Source organism: Suricata suricatta, chromosome 10 (genome assembly GCF_006229205.1).
Source record: "Suricata suricatta isolate VVHF042 chromosome 10, meerkat_22Aug2017_6uvM2_HiC, whole genome shotgun sequence".
NCBI classification, from domain to species: Eukaryota; Metazoa; Chordata; class Mammalia; order Carnivora; family Herpestidae; genus Suricata; species Suricata suricatta.
In genome coordinates this window covers 65,618,160-65,638,689 of record NC_043709.1, presented here as the reverse complement: position 1 = coordinate 65,638,689, position 20,530 = coordinate 65,618,160, and the positions used below count along the sequence as shown (strand labels likewise).

Genomic DNA, 20,530 nt, shown 5'->3' with positions numbered 1-20,530 from the left:
ACTGTGTAGCAGAACATTTGTCTGTTAAACTGCCTGAGCACCGAGGTCGTTGCCCCTCTCGCCAACCTGGCAAGAACTTTAGCTCTTTCTCATACCTCAGTGTCCCGTCAGTGCCTCAGCCTCATGGCACGACAACGCAGACCTCAGTAGCCAAGTTTGCCCCTGCGATTTACACTATAGTGTTTGCACCCGGGCACTCAGACCCGGTACCCCCCGGAATCCCGACCCCGGGCCCAATCCCGATCCTGGGACCCCGCCGCTCCCAGTTCCGCACCTGATCAGGCGGGTGGGCACGCTGCTCCGCGCTCCCGGGGCCTCCCGCTCGGCTGCAGCCTTTTGACAAGCAGAGACAGCCCAGCACCTGGCCCCGCCCCTCTCATGGCCCCGCCCCTGGACATGCCCCTTCCCTTGGCTCCGCCCAACGGACCTGCCCCCGCCCTGAGGGAAAGCTGCCGGCTTTGCTACCATCTTGACTTGGAATCAACCACTGGAAGATTCTGCTCGGGGTAGTCCTCCACGGCGGCGATCCACAGAGGAAAGCATGCTCCTTCTCTGGGCGTGAGAGTTTTCGAGGGTTATGTGTGTTCAGATCCACACTCTGCCCGCGTTCATCTGTGATGCCTTCGCCCACCACCCGCCGCCGTGGTTCCACCCAGCCTGCTGCGCACACCTCTTCCAGGTGCGTCACCCCCTACCTGGGTTGACCCGACCGGGACTTCACCGACGGCGGGGCGCTGGGGGCGCCGGGTGCTTCCATCCCTTCTCTACGCTCGTGGGAAATCCCGCACGCCGCTCGCCGTCACGTTACTTCTGCAAAGCGCCTGGGAACTCAGCCTGAACCCCATTCGCTAGGACAAAAGCGCAAACGGAAAACGCAGCCCCAGTGGGAGGCTGGAACTGCGTCATTGTCCCCCGTCGCCCACGACCGTGGCTGAACCCCTTCTCGGCCTGTCGCGAATCTCATTCAAGCGCGCTTAGTGTCAGCTTCCCTGGACCGATCCCCAGTCCCCCACCACCCACCCTAAACGACACTGGTGTGAAGAGAGGAGTTGAAAAGAGTCTATCATGAGACCTGGAATTGTAGGTAGATGGGGGGTGGGGGGGGGAATGCCGTAGAAAATTTGGCTAGAAATTATTCTTCATCCTTGGCTATGAGCTAGGCACCCTTCAAGATGCTAGAGGAGAGATGAAAAAGGTATGCTCCCCTCACTGTCCAGTGGGAGAATGTGTAAAGAAATAGTAATTAACAATATAATATTCTATAATAGAGATCCCACAAAGCCATCCAGCAGTTGGTGAGCTCCTTTAGGCAGAGGAGGAAACCGTGGCTCAGAGGGACAAGCTGAACAGGTGGAAAATCGAGGCATAGAGAGGTTAAATGATGTGCCCAACAGCTGTTCAATGAAGGACAGTACTACAGTCCAGCAAATCTGCTGGTACAAAGCCTCTGAACCATTCATGAAGCAGTTATGCTAAACTGTATGATAACCAGCCGCTCTCAAACTCTCAATAAGGGGATCAAGAGAAATGGACTGAGGTGAACAGAAAGAAGAACCTTCACACAGCAAAATTTGGTAGGCACTCACACAGTTGATTAAGAGACTATCATGAAAACTTTAAGTCTGGAAAGGTTTAAAAAAAAAATAAAAGAGACACAGACTGGTTGAGTTGAGGAATGACCCATCAATCCTGAGAAATAGGTGAAAGGAAGTGCCCCTTTGGAGGTGCTGCCAGCTGATGGATAGAGTCCCTGCTTGCAATGAAAATAAAAGAAAGAAACCCCTTGCCCAAAGCATCATTGGGGAAGCCAGCAGTCATTCTTATGGGAAGAAAAATAGGAGAGGAAATCTCTGATAACCAACACCTTGGGACATTCTCAGGAAGTTCCATGAGCCTCGGGAAGATGTCACTTTTGTGGTGCTTCATTGGCCAGATGAGTGAACCTAACACCTTGAAAATAAACCTTATCACAATGTGGTAGAAGATGACTACTGAGTATTCCTTAGCCATTGACTATTAGTCTCTTCATAGCTCTTTGTCTGACATTCATCACTGCCTTCTCAGTCAGGCAGAGTAGAAAATACTCCCTCATTGTACGATGGTGAGCAGTTGTCAAAGTTCTTGCCTTTGGAGAGTGACCATAACTTGAACCCAGGTCTTCTCTCTGCACTTTCCATTGCTCCATGGTGCCTCTTAAAAAGAAAAAGTTATTTCCATGGGCTTTTCACCTGTTGGACCACAATCTGGATGACCTAGATTTGCAGATCATAGGTGTCCTCAGATACCCCAGCGTGTGCTGCCACCAGCCCTGTTGCAATGTCCCTAACCAAGTTCTTTTTCTCTTTCCCCAGTACCTAAGCTGCTCTTTCTCATCTGTCTCTGCAGACCTAGCCTCTATCAGGTTCTGTCTCTCACATCAGGGCTCTCCTGAAAATCTCTACGCAAAAGTGACTGTCAATTCTCTGGTCTTCGTAGCATGTATTGTTTGTATTGCATCGTTGATCACTTGATGATTATCTGGCTTGTATTTATATTGAACGAAGACGGCTTTTTCACCTCAGCTTTGTTCTTGGGAATGTCATTTTGTGAAAAGTAGAAAAGCAAGAATACGGAGATTCCCTTCTCCCAGTCTTACTGTAATCACCAGTTGGCTCCTGATCCTACCTTCTCCCAGCCAGGGACTAGGAAGGGCCGTTGCTCTTGAGACCCTGTTCCGGTTAAGATTTGTAAGTCAGCATTCCTGTGCTACAGAATAGCTTTGAACTCCTCGAGCTTGACTGCTATTTGACACATGTTCTAGAACCTCTGCAGAAAACACAAATGTTCTGTTTCTTTTCCCTGAAGTTAACATTTCTTATATTCTTATTGTGCCTGGGAGGGGTGGTAATCCTTATAGGATGCTCATTTTTGTCAGTATTCATCTCTGGAAAGTTACATCAAAGAATATCTAGTAGGCACTTGCTGTGTGCCTTTGCCATGCTGTAGTGCTATAGACCCAAGGGTCTGTAGAGAAACAAAGGAGCCCTTCCAGGGGTGATCTGCCTCAGAAGAAAGATTCCAGAAGCGCCAGGCTGAGGCCACACCTCTGTACCTCATTTTACAAAATCAGGGGAAGGGCATTGCCTGGCCTCTTGATCTCTCTACTGGGCTTCTGGTGTCTATGGTGGTCTGATGGGTTCCCCTTTTCTGTTTGGCTCCCCTGTTCACTGTCCTTGAGGCTGCCTGGCACTCTCTGTACCCCTTGCCATGGTACCAGAGCTGGAACGGATCCTGCAGTCCCCCTGAGGTTCCTACAGACCCTGTCCCCATAGACAGTTTCTAAGCTGTCCAGAGGCAGCAGTCCCGGTAAAAATATGACCTTTGAGCTTTCTGGAGCACTCCCATCTGTTTGCTTTTCCATTTTTTTAGGGCTCATTTCTCTCCTTAAATATTTTATAGGTATAGGCATAGTGGGAACAAAAGGAAGCTTCTCAGCAAACTCCAAAAAACACATCCAGAGAGACACAGAGTCATGGGTTCATAAAGACAGAAGCCAGTAGGCTTCTTCTCAGTTTCCTTGTTTTAGAGATTAAAAAACATTAGGTTCAGAAAGGTTAACTCATTTGTCTTCTTACCTACGATAGGAGCATTCACTCTGTTAATGTTCCCGATGGTAAAAATGGAATGGATAAATGGAAGAAGCTGTAAGCAGTGAAAGCAACCCAAACACAAGGATCTTCCCAGGACAGTGTTTTTTACATTTTTAACCTCAACCCGTAATAAGAAATAGGTATTTATCATGACCTAGTACACCCATGCATACATACAAGTTTTATGGAACAAGAGATGCCCTGCAAAATGTTCTATTCTTTTTCCACCCTTCCTCCTGCCCTCCCTCCCTCCCTTCTGGCCTGCCTGCCTTCATTCTGGGAAGGAGATCCATCTAATTGATTTCATGACTGACAATGAGTTGTTAACCTGAAGTTTAAAAAGTCCCTCTCACCATGGGATCCCCTCATTTAGAACTTGCACCGTGAGATTCCCAAAAAGGGCTTTGGGAGACCAGCTTGGCTTATACACAGCACCCTCTGACTCCTGTAGTGGCTCCATGGTGGCTCCAAGACTTTGGAGGATTCTATCACCAAGGCTACATGGTCAGGGTTAGGTCACTGAGACAGTATGTATCCACTCAATTTTTGTGGCCTTAACTCAGCTATCTTACCATCCTTCCCATCTTTTCCAGGTTTGAGGGGCTTGTTTAGCCTTAGGAAGTTTTATGACATCTCAGAAACCCTGATTTCTCCAGAACAGGACAGCTCTGGAGGAGTTGTGTACAATGCCATAGTGAGTGTCCATAGAGAGCCTGCTCAGAAAGAGTAGGGCACTGATGATTATTCAGTCCAAATTCATCTGGCTTCAGGGCTCCATTCCCAGTAGCCCAGCTCATGTCTCCATCCCTGGGGCTCTTGGCACTTGCTTTTCTCACCTGCTCCCACATCCTTGAGCCCTAGGCTGCCAGCCTGCTGGCCCACACACAGTGTCTGCTGGCATGGTAAAGCAGAGCCTAGGGGCCGGATGAATGAAGGTATAGACTCCCACCTGCACCTCCAAATAGAGGCAGCTCCAGAGCTCTCCCAAGCTCCTAGGTATTTGCTGGGCTCCCATCCAAACCCCAGGAGACAATGATGACTTTCAAGCCCCAACTCCAACCATAGAGACCAGCAGAATAAACTGGACGCTCAGGGGCGTTTTGCCTCTACAATTGCTCGTGACTGTAAGTTTTGCAACAACTACAGTTACTCTAGTAGGAGGTGAAGAGACCCCCCCCCCCCTCCCCAGTCCCTAGGCCTCGGACAACTATTAGCTTGCTCCTCTGGGGAAGAGTGTCTTATGGAAGTGGGGGATATAAATGGAGGGCCCCATGGCATAGGAGTAGGGGTCATGGGAGCAAGCGAGAGGACAGGCATTGTCAAATCTCTGCTGCAAAGTTCCATAGGGAAAAGTTGACTGTTCTCAAAAGAAGCCCCCTTCCGCAAAGGGTAGTCTCCAAAGGCAATTAGGTAATGAGCTCCTTTCCTTCATACCATTGAGCAGAAGCCCCACAAGCCTCATCCCGGGCAAGCCTGCTTCTTTCTCCAGAAGAACAGGAAGGACATTCCGTAAGCAGTCCAGGAATGCATTAAACAACTCTCCCCTGAGGCCCCAACTCCAGAGAGATGTGGCTGTTGACAGCTCCTCTCCTTTGCCTTTGGCCTCTGGCCTAGGACAAACACTGCACAGCATGGATGCCCCTTTGTTGTATGTGCTTCATTGTCCTTTGTCATTAAAAATGCCACCATTGTTGAAACTGTTGTCTCTGGTTGTCCACCTCCACTTCTGATAGAGTTTTGAGAGTGGGGTTGTGTTGCTTTGTATCACCCACAAGTCTCACAACCAAAAAGTGGCCTCTAAACATTTTTGATTACAAAACCTATTGACAAAAAATGTCGCCATCCCCATAGATGAATATGGTTTTTAAAGTTCTATCATTAGCTCATATCTCAAGTCATACTACACAGGGCGAGATTCCTTATCAACATAAACAGATGTAAGTATTTCAAATCATAGTCAAATATTTCATATTTCGAATGAAATCCTTGAGACTTTTGAAAATTTTTACTCACTTCACTGACACTCCTTCTTTGCATTCATATATGTCATCCAATATACCTGGTGTGTGACCATCTGACAGAAGGACCAAGTGAGGTGCTGGTGTCAATCTGTATATTAAACATATTAAAGCTTCATTTTTAAAAGATAAAAAAAACAAAAAAGAAAGAGTTTAACACTGTCCCACTGTACCCAGTAGATCATGTCGCACATCCTCCCCTGGAGACCTCTGCACTAGATAACAGAGAGGTAGGATTTAAACGATGAGGGTTCAGCAAGTTTAGGTGACCCATCCAAGTTTACAACTGAAAAGCTGCAAAGCAGGAGCTAGAGGCCAAATCTACTGCCTTGAAATTCAGTTCTCATTTTTTGCATCATTCTGTGCCTCCTCTCTCTGCTTTGTGAAGAAATGGAGGCACATTGAGTATAAGAGAGAGAAGTTCTTAAAGGCTAAGAAGCTAAATTCTTTTATCAGTTTTAGCTTATTGAAGCAAAGCCTGAGGCAAGATCCATGTAGGATCCACTGTTCCTGGGATCCAGGAACTGTGGTCCCAGGACTGTTCCTGGGACCACAACTGCCAATAGTCAGATGCTACAAGCCCCTAAGAGATTAAACCAGAGAGACAAACAGGACAAGCTCTCCCAGCCCTGGCTACTAGCAGGAAAGGTTGTGGTGGCCACATGTGGCCCACGTTCTTAGCTTGGCCACCACCAAAGACCTTCCTTCAACCCACATTCTCAAGGAGAGTTGTTGTTCAGTTAAGTTTCCTAGAATCTGGGTGTCCAGCTTAAGTGACATCTGAGTGGTAGTTGCCAAGCCCAGAAAGAACACGGTGAAGAGGTCTGAACCACCAGGTGTTTCGATCTTTTCTTCACACTCAGGCCTCACCTTAGTGGACACTTTACCCCAAACCCTCTCCTCACCAGCCTCTCTGTCTAGACAAGCCAAATATTCCTTAGAACATTCATTCCTGACCTCCCTCTGCTCCCAGCTTACCTCATGTATCTTTGTACCTTATTCATCCCCAGGCTTCTTATCTGTCAAGTGGTGAGGAGTTAAAGAGCTGATGGTCAGTGAGTCTACGACAAGGACCTGTCAAAATAGAATAATATTCCAGTTGCCAACACTTCCCTGCATTCTCTGTGCCTTTCCCTCTAGTGAAACCCAAAACATAGGTGAGGATGGGTCAAAAGAAAACATTTAAGCAAGTAGGTCAGTGCTCAGTCATGAAAATGCCTGCTATTGGTTCCTCACTGGGTTGAAACAGAGGTTCTGAACAGGATGCTGCACCCAGAACAATGAATTACTACAACTGAGTCTCTATTCTATGTCCTCAAAGTAATCTCAATATCTCAGTTTCCTGTCCTCTTTTCCTCCTCCCAAGAACCTTATGCTTGATCTTGACAGAAATTAAAAGTGAATCCCAAAGGCAAGTGTCAAAATCTCCACTGTTTGTTCCTAAATGTGATTAAAGTAATTCAATCCTTCCGCCATGTTGGGAGCTGAAACTCTAGAGAAACATATGCCGCTTCATCACCTTCCCCTCCCCCACCTCCTCCTCCATTCCATAAGACTTAAACTTTGGACTGATATGCTGTACCCAGTCAATTCTGACAGTGCAATTTGCCTGATAGAGAGGCTGATTTGGTGCCTGTAGCTGGTTTACTTCCTTTTCAAAGCCCTGAATGTGAGTAGACACAATTCCTGCTTTGTGATTAATAAGTTTCCCCTCTTGTTATCTTACTATATTAGACTGTCCGTTGACATTTCATCTGCAGTCATTAAAGATTTATTGCCATGTTTCTTTCTCCCAAACTCTGCACACCCTTCAAATAGAGGGCATTTGAGGGCAAGTGGTGTTGGAACCAGAGCAATTAATAAAGAATTGTATGTGTCAAGGTTGAGTTACCTTCATCTCAACCCCAGCCTTGAAAAAGATATTTCATTTATTTTTTAAGTATTTTTAAAGAATGTTTATTTATTTATTTTGAGAGAGAGAGAGAGAGAGGGTGCATGCACCAACAGTGGCAGAGAGGGAGAGAGAGAATCCCAAACAGGCTCTGCACAAGTAGGTTCCACGCTGTCAGCACAGAGCCTGACTCAGGGCTCAGTCTCTTGAACAGTGAGATAATGACATGAGCTGAAATCGAGTCAGATGCTTAACTGACTGAGCCACCCAGGCACCCCAAAAATGTTTCATTTCTACCAGTGCAATGACCCTCTTAGTTGAAATAACAATTTTAACAACAGCTTTAATTAAACAACATTTAATCTTAAATGTATCCCCACACTGGGAAAAAAAAAAAAAGAAAGAAAGAAATTGAAGAGATTGGTAAGCAAGGACCAAAACTGGTCTTCAACCTGAGAGTGTCTTTAGAACCTTGGGAACCTTGAGCTTTGGTGGTGGCCTTCACAGGGTGTGGGGATAAGAGATACAGCCAACAGCTTATCCTGCATAAAGTTGGGCTCTCAGAAGGTACACCTCAAGACTCTTTATGTAAGGAGAATGAGAAATAAAATTTCACCTAGAAAGAAACAGTAAGGAAATTGGTCTGAGTCACTCTAGATGGCAGGAAAAATCATAAATATCCCCTCAGAATTCGCAACCACAAACTCGGGTTTGTAGCCCAAACTCATATGCTGGGTGATCCAAAACAAAAACAAAAACAACCCTCAAGCAGAAATTTTAAACTGATCCTAGGTTGGTACTAATCAGGTAACTGGCTGAATCAAATTTAATCCTCTCCATATGAACTTGTCCTCATCCCAGTACTCGAGGATTTGCCACAGGTGAAATTTCAAGGAAAACTACAGTCCATGGTCAAAGTCACAAAATGGAAACAGAGCACACTGAGTGGGAGTTAGAACTAGGCCCACAAAGTCCTCAGATGGTTAAATTTTTTAATAACAGGATATAAAATAGCTAAGTTTAATAGATTTTTTAAAATGAAAAAGAAACTCAAAAAAGTTACCAAGGAATAAGAGACTATAAATAACCAATCAGACTTGGAAAATAACCAAAAAGAATTTCTGGAAATAAAAAGTGTTGAATCTTAAAACTCAGCAAATAGATTAAGTAGCAGATGAGACATGGCTGAAGGAAAACTTAGTAAGCTGAAAGCTAAGACTGAAAAATTATCTAGAATATAGCCCAGTAAGACAAAAACATGGACAATAATTAGGAAGCTAAAATAATTCCAAATGCAAATGCATTAATAACATAGCCTCAATAATCTGGACCAAAATAACAGGATGGAAAGTAAATTATAAATCCACTACCATAATGGGAGATTTTAACATATCTCTCTCAGGAAAGGGTAGATTAAGGACATAAAAAAATCAGTGAGGATAGAGAAGACAGACAAGCTTGATCTAATGTTCATTAAAGGAACACTGCACACAACAATTAGAGAACAAATACTCTTTTCAAGCCCTACATAGAATGTTTATGGAAATCTGCCACATGTTAGACCATAAGGCTAGTCTCTCAACAACTTTAAAGGATTGTTTTCAGACAGGTTGTATTCTTTGACCATAACTTGATTAAAATAGAAATAATATCTGGGACACCTGGGTGGCTCAGTCTGTTGAGCATTCAATTCTTGATTTCAGCTCAGGTCATGATCCCAGAGTCATGGGACAGAGCCCTCCAGTGGGCTCTACACTACACTCTCTCTCCTTCTGCCCCTTTCCCCTACTTATGCTCTCACTATATAAAATAAATAAAATACAATAATAAAATATAAACAAAATAAAAATAATATCAGAATATTATAGATCATGCTATAGAAACAACATCGAATATACTAACAACATCTCAATATGTGTTTCCCCAATCCCTGGGGAACTGAGCTTGGAGAAAGGGAGAGAACATGTAGAATTGCAAGCTGCTTTCTTAAATGCTTCTACTCACATTTCATTGACCAAAGTAAGTCAGTTAGCTGTGCTTAACATCAGGGGTCAGTGAAGAGGGGCATGGACACATGGTCCATGAAGAGGGGCACACTGGAAATACTGATGAACACGTAGTTAATAACAAAATAGGTAATATTTTGTTAGAGGTAATATACAATACTAGCATTTACTATGACAGACATTGTTTTACGTGCTCTACGTATTTTACTCATTCAATTCTCATAACAACACTTGAGGCAGGTGTCACTGAGGAAACTGCGGCACGGAGAAGCAACCTGAATCCACACAGCAAGCAAGCAACAAGAGCCAAGAATTGGACTCAGACAGTCAGGCTGCAGAGTCCATGTGTCATAATTGTAAATGTTTACATTAGAAAAAAATTTAGTTGGGGAGAGAGAGGGATGCAGAACTTGAGAGACTATTGAAAGCTGAGAATGAACTGAGGGTTGGGGGGGAGTGGGGAGGGGGGAAGACAGGTGGTGGTGATGGTGAAGGGCACTTGAGGGGAAGAGCACTGGGTGTTGTATGGAAAACAATTTGACAATAAAATATTATGGAAAAAAAAAAGAAAAAAAAAAGAAAAAAATTTAAAGCTAAGAATTAATGCATTAATGATCTTATTTAAGAAGTTAAGAGGAAAGGGGCACTTGGGTGGCTCAGTCAGTTTAGCATTTGATTTCAGCTCAGGTCATAATTTCATGGTTTGTGGGTTCGAGCCCCATATCGGGGTCTGTGCTAGCTCAGAGCCTGGAGCTTGCTTTGGATTTGAGGTCTCCCTCGCTCTCTGTCCCTCACCCACTCATGCTCTATCTTTCTGTCAAAAATAAATAAGCATTTAAAAAAGCTTGGAGAGAAAAATCAAAACAACCCTAAAAGCAGTATGTAAAAAAATAAAAAATAAAAAGAGTAAAAATTAAGTTGAAAAAGATATAAAAGAGAAAAATCAATACAATCACAAACTGGGTCTTTAAAACAACTAATCATATGGACAAATCTATGGCAAGATTAATCAAGACAAGATCAAGAAGATGCAAAAGAAAAATAAGAGGACTAAAGCGGTCTAACTAGAGATGCTGTGGAAATGAAACAGTTGAGAAAATATTATAAATGGTTTTATGCCAATAAGTTTGAAGTTGTGGAAGTGAATAAAGCCTAGAAAAATACCATTTGCAAAAACTGACCAAAGAAGAAATAGAAACCTTGATAGTTACATAAGCTTTAAAGAAAAAGAATTGAATTAGTGATTTAAAATGTTCCCACCAAGAAAACACCAGACCAAACAGCTTAATCATAAGTAGTCTGGGTTTCCCCCAAAAGTGGAGCCCAAGTCAAAGGCTCGAGTGTAGATGGTTATTTTGGAAATGGAAGTGTTTTATTTGGGGAGTAGGGAACCAGGAAAATTTTAACATGTAATGAGAATCAGCCAACACAATAGTATCACCACTATGGACAAGTAAGGCTTAACACTGCCAGGTGGAATGATTCCTAGCATTTTCTGCCCAAGGGATGAAAGAAAAAAGCATTTATCCCTCAGTTTCCACCCTCTGTTTGTCAAAGTTTCCCCCATAGGGTGTCAACTGTCTTGAACTTACAGGTTTGCAAACCCTCATGTGCTAGAGGTTCCTCCAAGCTACTTTCACAGGGACAGAAAGTGACAGATAGGTGGGGTAGCCGAGGCCAGATGCCACCAGGTTGCATCTGTGTGAAGTGGTTGTCACTGCAATTGCTGGATAAAAGGAGAGCCAAAAGGGTGTGATGTGGGACACAAGAGCTGATGCACACAGTAAGTTCTAGTAATCATTCAAGGACCTCATCATTTCAATCTTATGTAAATCCAGACAATAGATTAAGAAAGATCATCTCTCAACTCATTTTGTTAGACTAGCATAACATTGATACTAAAACCAGACAAAAACAGTCCACTAAAGGAAAATGACAAGCTAATCTCATTCATTAACATAAACAGAAAAATCTTAGACAAAATATTAGCAAACCAAATCCAGCAATGTGTGAAACATGAACAGATTAAAGGGAACAGAACCATGTGATTATCTGAGTGGATGCAGTAAAAAGTGTCCAATAAATGCAACATTCATTGTTGATTTTTAAAAATATATTTGCAAACTTGGTATAGATGGGAACCTCCTTAACCTGATAAGACATAGAAAATTGCATACCTAACTTTGATGCTTTGAAATACTTCTATTAAGATCTAGAACAAGATAAGAATGCCTATCATTATTGGTTCTATTCAAAACCATACTGGAAGTTCTAGCCACTGATAAGCGTCAAGAAATACCAATGAAAGCCATGAGGATTAAACAAAGAAGCTGAAGTATCATTATTTGTAGGTGACATGATTATATATGTAGAAAACCCAAAATCATTTCCACTAAATATTAGAATTAACAATAGTTGAGCACAATTGCTGGATACAAAATTAATATACAAAACTCAATTGTATTTTTATGTACCATCAGTTATATGATGGAAAAATTGAATAAAGGGGAAAGAACCAGCTTGCAAGAATAGCAAAAATATAAAGTTCCTAGAAATAGCATCTAACAAAAGGTGTCCAAGATCTTCAAGGAGAAAAGTATGTAACTCTATAGAAATGTGTTAGTGATGATGATTAGTAAATGGAGAGAAACACCATGTTCTTGGCTAAGGAGACTTAATATAATAAATATGTCAATTGTTTACAAATTGAATTATGAATTTAGTGCAATTCTATTAAAACCCCAACAGGGTTTTTTCTTAAAACTGGGTAAGTTAGTTCTGAAGTTTATTTGGGAATTCAAGTACCAAATGCAGACAAAATATTTTTGATTAAAAAAAAGAACAAAGTGGGTTACTCACTCTAACATCATCACAGTATAAAACTTTAAAAATTAATATCATGGAATATCAAGGCAGAGAAAGACAACTAGACCAGTAAATCAGAATCAAAACACAAACCCACTCATGTATAGAGACTTAGTTTTAACAGAGTGGGTATTGCATATTAGTAGGGGAAGGATGGACTAACTATTCAATATAAGAAGCTGGGCAACTGTTTATCCATATGGAAGAAGATTCAATTAGATCTCCACCACAAACAATATACCCAAACCTGTTATGAATTGATTAAAGGCTTAAATGGGAAAGTGCAAACCGAGAAAACTCTTACAAAATAATGCTCGAGAATATCAATTGGGCTTTGACATTAAAATGGGATTTCTTTTATACTTGTATTATAATCCAATACTTCATCATTTATTTTGCAGCTCAGATTGTTCTAACTTTGGCCATGGAGAGCTCTGAAGGTTTCTGTGTCCCTTTGACATACCCCTATCATTGTGGGGGCATGAGCACATTCTTACTTTTTTGGCATTGTAAGATACTCCAGGCTCATCTTGCATATTTCCTGCCCAGTCCTAGAATCAGTCATTTCTCCAAAGATTCTTGGATCTGAGCACTGTATGTGCCCATGGTTATTGGGGTATTGCAGCGCCTCTCAGGAGACAGAGTTCGGAAATACATATATGTATGCTATATACGGTATAGTATATACAGTCATCTGTAAGTATTTCTATTTCTGTCCATCAGTATTTATTTATGTTAAGCTAAACATGAGTTCATGTTAATCTTTCCAGCTCTCATCGAGAGCCACATGGTTTATTCCAGCCTTGTTCCTTTGCTTGTCTGTAACCTCTCTCTCCAATAGTGAGAAATTTGTCTCCCACAATCCATGTTCTCTAAACAAATATCTATAATAAATATAAATTAGTGATTGAATAAGTAAATAAGTAGGGGAAAATAGACAACTCTACAGAAAAATTCCAAATACCTTATAGATATTGCCTCCTCAAGAAGGTGGAGCATAACTCCCTAGTCATTAAGTATGGTACACACATTATGACTTCTTTCTAGAGTACAGTATGGAAAAGGGTGAGAAATGTAACTTTACAGTGGAGAAACCTGACAAACACTACCTCAGCTAGGTGATCAAAGTTAACATCATCGGTGGTGAGTAATGCTAATAGCATACATATGCTTTTAATGTTGTATGATGAAAATGGCACTTTACCTCTGTGGTCCTCTTCCTGAAAACCCATAACTTCTGTCTGACATGAAAAAAAAAAAAAAACATTAGACAAACCCAATCGAAGGATATATCACAAAATACTTGACCAGTACTTAAAACTCTCAATGTCATCAAAAACATGGAATGTCCGAGGAACTGCCATAGTCTAGAGGAGCCCAAGGGGATTTCATGACTAAATGTAATGCTGTATCCTGGATGGGATCTTAGAACATAAAAACTAAGGTAAAATGTGGGCTTTAGATAATAACAATATACCAATATTGGTTTATCAGTTGTGACAAGTGTACTGTAGTGATGTAAAATGTTTGTAGGAGAAACTGGGCATGGGATATATAAGAACTGTCTCTGATACTTGCAACTTTTCTATATATCTAAAACTATTCAAAAGTAAAAAGTTCATTGGGTGCCCCAGTGGCTCAATCAGTTAAGTGTTTGACTCTGGCTCAGGAAATGATCTCGTGGTTTGTGGGTTCAAGATCTGCATCTGGCTCTGTGCTGATAGCTCAGAGCCTGGAGCCTGCTTTGGATTTTGTATCTCCCTCTTTCTCTGCATTTCCCCTGCTTGCACTTTGTCCCTCTAAAAAATAAATAAACATGTAAAAAAATTGAAGTTCATTGAATGTTTGAAAGGAGGAGTTTCTTTTTTAAAAAGGGGAAAAGAAAAAAACTAAAAAAGAAAAAGACTACCAATTTTGACCATATTAGAATGGAGAACTTCTATTTATAAAAAGACACCATCAGAAGAGTAAAAAGACAGGCCAACGAGTGCAACAATATATTTGCCACACAGAGAACCAAAAAAGGATCAGTATCAAGGATATATAAAGAACAACCATGAGTCAATAAGAAAAATACAAACAATAGCACACAAAGATGATCAGAAAACTTGAATGGGCATTTCACAGTAAACACAAATGGTCCATAGACATATGGGGAGAAAAGGTCCAGCTTCAACAGTAATCAGAAATGCAAATTAAAACCACAATAAAACACCACTTCATATCTCCCAATTTAAAAAGTCAGTCAACTCAAGTTTTAGCGTAACTGTGGGGCAATCAGAACTCCTTTCACTGCTGAAAGCAGGGTAAATTGGAACTACCATAAGGAAGAGTTTATTCTACCTAGTGAGCCATAACATGCCCAAGCCTTACTTACAAGCCAGCAAATGCACTCCTAGCTAGGTAGTTTTTGTTCATGTGCACCAGGAGAAAGATGCAAAAACGTTCATTTAAAAATTATTTATAATAGCAAAAAGCAAACAAACAAAAATCCCTGGAAGAAAACAGATATCCATCAATGGCATAGTGAATAGGTAAATTGTGGTATGTTCAAAAAATGGAATACCATACAGCAGTGAAAAATGAAGCCACCACAACAGCACATATCAACATGGGTAAGTTTCAAATATAGGATATTAAGCAAAAGAGGCAAGTGACAGAAGAATATATACAGAATGGTCTTATTTATTTAATGTCCCAAACATGCAAAATTAGGTCATCTAATAGTTAGAATTAAAAACACAGGTGGCAAAACTATAAAGACAAAGAAATTACTACAACAAAGTTTAGAATGATAGTGACCTGTCAGGGAAGGAGTATTCAGAGGGCCTTTGATGTACTAATACTCTCCTCTTCCTTTTTTTTTTTAACTTTAAAAAATTTTAAGTTTATTTTTGAGAGAGAGCAAGCATGGGAGGGGCAAAAGGAAAAGAGAGAAAGAATCCCAAGAAGGCTCCTCACTGTCAGCACAGAGCCCAGTGTGGAGCTGGAATCCATGAACCATCAGATAATGACCTGAGCCAAAACCAAAAGTTGGACACTTAGCTGACTGAGGCACTCAGGCGCCCCCTCCTGCTCTGCCCCTGCACCTTCCTCTTTCTTAATCTCAGTATATGGGTAGTCCTTGTAACAGTAGTATGACTATTTAACTGTGCATACAATAATGCAGTCTTCTACCCTTTATATGTATAACCATTAGTCAGTAACAACTAAGTAGAAAGATCTGCTGAGGAGCAAGCTCTGTAGATGGATAGCTGGTGGTGGGAGTGAGCTGGAGCATTTAGTAGGCAGAATCTCTTTTCTGCATCCTCTGACTAGGACTGACTCCATTACTTTTTTGCTGTTTGTATTCTTTCCCTCTCAAGACAAGAAAAAGGTTTAGTTTAGTTTAGTGTATCTTGACCTGAGATTCCCTTTCCCTACCTTACCTTCAAATTCAAAAGTTAATAAGTAATCTTTTGCCTCCCTGTTTTGAAAGTATAAAGTCGTGATTAAGTATTACGGTTCTGGATTCAAAGTGATCTAAGTTTGACTCTCAGACCCGCCATTTAACAATTGCCACCTTGAGCTCTTTGCTTGGGCACCCGCTTGGCCACCTTCTTCATTTATATACTAGGGATAGTGTGTTTTTCCCACTTTAAAATGTGTCATGAACATTAAATTCGAAATGCACACCTGGGTGCCCTGGTGGCTCAGTCAGTTAAGCATCTGACTCTTGGTTTCAGCTCAGGCCATGATCTCACAATTCGTGGGTTCAAGCCCCTTGTTGGAATCCCTGCTTGGGATTCTCTTTCCCTCTCTCTCTGCCCATCCTCCACTTGCACTGTCTCTGTCTCTCTCAAAATAAATAAATAATCAAATTTTACAAATGCACACAAAGCACTTAGCAGGTTGTCTGAAATGTAGCAAGCACTTAATAAATATCAGATATTATACCTTTATTTTTATCTTAATATTACTGATCTGTTTTGAAACCTGTGTTCTTCTTTGTGGTAAAATTATTTCTTGTTTACTTTTCTGGACTCTGAAATAGTCCTTTTCCCAAATTTCTTACCTTCCTACAGTCACTTCCACCAGCTTGGCATCAAAATGAGATTCCAGAAAGTTGACCTAAAATCTACCCAGATAGATGGGGAGCCTGTCTGGGTCCTAACAGGGTCTGGCCTTGAGTGGCCGGAACATTCTATTCTACTTTTCAGTAATTCCCTGGTAGTCTTTTTTTTTTTTTTTTAACATTTATTTCTTTTGAGAGACAGAAAGAGATAGAACATGAGCCGGAGGAGGAGCAGAGAGAGCGGGGGGGACACAGAATCCAAAGCAGGCTCCAGGTTCCGAGCTGTCAGCACAGAGCTCAACAGGGGGCTGGAACTCACCGACTGTGCAATCACGACCTGAGCTGAAATCAAGAATCTGACTTTTAACCGACTGAGCCACCCAGGCGCCCCCCCTTCTGCTAGTCTTGAGCTTCTTCCTGATCTCTTACTTCGATTCCTTCCACTGGGGTCATGGCCATTCACTGATTCTTTCCTCAGTGGCCTCAATCTTTACCTCTCTGGGACTATAGCTGGAAATTCTCCATCCCCCTCCCTCTACTGTCAGCCACACAGAAGAATCACAATTGGCTTGTCTCCCTCTTCCCTTTTTCTGTTATCCAATGACACTGATTTCAAAACTGTTTTAGGATATAAGAAAAAAGAGCCAATATTCAAGTAGCTTTGGCATTTAAATATTTAAAACTTACAAAACTAAAAATAGCACACATTAATATGTACACAAGTAACATTATGACCATTACATAAATAACCTTGCATAAACTCTTAAAATAACCTCTGACAACCAGGTTTAATGATGTTTATCATTAAAATAAACATCAAAATAGGAAAGAAAAGAACGTACTCTCCCACATGCTAGCGAAAGTCTGCATCTTCACTTTTGAGCATTATTATTCTGTTATATGTCCTTATTAGAACATAAATTCCTCCAAGAGGATGCAAATATTCTGAGAGAGATCATGCTTCAGGCTGGGTTTTCAAACTGTGATCACCAACTTTCTGGTTCTATGGAAAGTTACTAGATGCTAAAAACAGTCTAAAAAACTGGAAAAGTCTTGTATGGCCAAACAAGGTGGGAAACACTGGGTAAATACCTTGCTGTAGATGACAAGGTCCTAAATGATGTGGCCCCTCCCTACCTCAGATCTCCCCTTGTATTGCTCCTGGATCTCTCTATGCCGGGTGCACCTGCCCCCCATCTTTCAGACCCCCAACATGCAAAGGCTCACTCCAACCTTAGCATCTTTGTATTTGCTAACCCCCCTGCCAGGGATGCTCTCCCAGATCTTCATAGAGCTGCCTTCTTCTGGTCTCAGTTCAAGTGTCACATCCTTGGAGGAGGTCTTTCCTGACCGTGCCATTTAAAGTAAATACCCCACCACCACCACATCACTCTTCACAGCAATTCTTAACAGTTTTACTTGTGTGTAATCTGCTCCCCCAATTAAAATAGAGAACCATATGTGTTCTGGTTATTGCCAGAGCTCTGGTGACTAGAATAACATCTAGTACACTGTTGAAACAAATATTTGAATGAATGAATCAGTCAATTGGTATGAAATAGATTTCTTCATTACAGGACTTCTCAGGGCCTTTCATATATGAATCCACTTTGTAACTCTTCACACAGATGTAGTATGCAAGGTTTTCCAAACCTGAGTGCTCCCCAGAGCATCTAACAGAAAACTTTTTCATTGTTTTGATTTGGAGGCACTGCCTCATTTATAAATGACTTTATACCTAAATGAGTTTTAGATTCTGTTTGCTGGTTTAGAAGATTGGAAAATCCAGATGATCCGTGAGGCTGTAAACAGAGGGAAGGTATATAGATAATGACAGCGGGGGTGGAAGCAATCTCAGAAGTAGCAGATAGAGACCTTTGCCCCATGTTGACCCCACCATCTAGATCATTAGATGTCTCTTAAGATATATCTTTGAACTAAGATCTTGCTCAGATCAGCCATTCCTCGATTTGGACTCACCTGCTTCTGCTGAAGCTTTATTTATAAACAGGAAGGTTGCCACCCTCAATAAAAACAGAGTCACACACACCTAACATACACACACTCAGTAAATGCTCCAAATTACATCCTGACAGTGAAGTAGAATACAACTAGCAAGGATGTTATTTTGTAACTAACGAGGATTCCTGCCTCCCTGACATCTCGGCTCTTCCTTCTCTGAATGTCTCAGCAATTTCCTTCTTGCGGCATCTACCAAAGGCTGAGATCAGGGCAGACTGGGATGATGCCAGGGAGATAGTTTTCTCCACTTTCTATCTGCTGGAGAGAGAATACTGAAATGTCCCCAAAAAGGTCTTCCTGAACTTCCTGACTGCTGCCAGATGAACAGGGGATGAAAAGGCATGGGGGCGGCTGAAGAGAGGAAGCCGCTGCCTGGAGGCATTAAAATAAACCTCATTCTCCACCTTGGATAAACTGTAAACAGGTTCAATATTTTAATTTGCTTGAAAAATGCTTGTGCTAAATGCTTCTAAATTGGCTTAACTACTCAGAGGAGAGAAAATGATTGTTACAGGAATCAAGCCCCAATTAAACCATGTACCAACTGCAGAAGTACTATAATTGAACTTAAAATCCAGGTATCATGATTTTTTTTTCTGCAAGAAGGTATCAAAACTGTTAACAGTGTCAGCCTTTGGAAAGAGGAACTTGGGGTGAGTTGTATGGAGGGAATTTTAACTTTTTGGCTTTCTGTTCCACTTGGGTTTTACCATATACACATATTATATTTATTATTCTTTTATTTTTTATTTTTATTTATTTATTATAATATTTATTTTGAGAGAAGAGAGAGAGTGGGGGAGGGGCAGAGACTGAGGGGGACAGAGGATCTGAAGCGGGCTCCATGCTGGCAGCCCAGAGCCCAATGTGGGGCTCAAACTCACAAACCATGAGATCATGACCTGAACTAAAGTCAGACACTCAACCTACTGAACCACCCTGGTGCCCCTATTATTTTTTTTTTAAATGTCAGTGCATAAAAAGGACAATTTTTCTTAACTGGGTGGCCTCTCTTCATTTTAGTACTCACATCTGGGGTAAGAAGAAGGAAGAAACTGGAACATGTAGGAAGAACCGGGAACGACCATCTTGGAACTCTGCAGGAGTTGGGACCTAGCTAAGCCCTGGGTTTGGTGCCACTTGCTTTATCTGAGGTGTGTGGCAAACCATGCCTTATTACTGAAAAAGAGAAGGACTGTACTAATGGGATCATTGACAGCCCCTCTCCCCACTCCCTGCCTGGTAGAATACAAGCAAGAACTTTTATATCCTGTTGTTGAAAAGGATGATTCTCCAGGTAGAAAAGGATTGGATTTTTCTCATTTCCTTCAGAATCTTGATGCTAAAGTCAGAGACTTTGCCTGGTTCACATCTATCTGAACTGGAAAATGCCCACACTTCCCTGTTCTCCGGGTCCCTGACCTGTAAGAGTGGAAATGACCTCTGAACTTACACAATTTGGGATCAACTTCTTGAACTGGTTCTTTTGATGAATAGACTATGCACTTTGCTAGGAAACAAAGGTACAAAAACATTAGTTCTTGGGATAGTTAATAGGTTTTGAAACTAAATCTTTTCCAAATCAAGTTTGAAGAGGAAGAGGAGAAGGAGGAGTAAAAGGGGGTATAAGAAATAGAAAAAAACTTTAAAAAATGAAGCAGTCTTAGTATCCTTGATATCTTTATAGAAATATATCCTTTAAACAAAGTGACCTTTAACACACTTGTCATTATGTCTTTATAGCCTCTACCTATTCCAACCTCCCTGGCTCTTTTCCTTCCTTTCTACAAATGTTTACTGAGCACCTACTAAGCGGTAGGTGTTGATGTAACAGAAGATACAAAGATGAATAAGGCAGATTCCAGTTCTCAAATTGCCCATTAGGATATTGTGATAAGTTTAATGGCGTGCCAGTACAGTGCTCGGAGAGCAGTTAGTTCTGAGTGAAGAGGCCAGGAAGGCTTTACAGCTGTGATAACATGTGAACTCAGGAGAGAAAGGTATGGGGAGCAGAATTTTAAGATGGTCCCCATGACCTTTACCTC

General features: G+C 41.5%; 1 long non-coding RNA gene across 1 annotated transcript in view; it reads right to left on the bottom strand.

Moving 5' to 3' along the window:
• Positions 1 to 5,688: 5,688 nt before the first annotated feature.
• The window catches only part of LOC115305700, a 30,455-nt gene continuing 15,613 nt past the window's right edge, over positions 5,689 to 20,530 (bottom strand). The window contains exons 2-4 of the long non-coding RNA XR_003914948.1: positions 13,614 to 13,650; positions 6,626 to 6,721; positions 5,689 to 5,738 (exon numbers count right to left, since the gene is read on the bottom strand). This is a non-coding gene — a long non-coding RNA (uncharacterized LOC115305700). The remainder of the gene's footprint in view (positions 5,739 to 6,625; positions 6,722 to 13,613; positions 13,651 to 20,530) is intronic.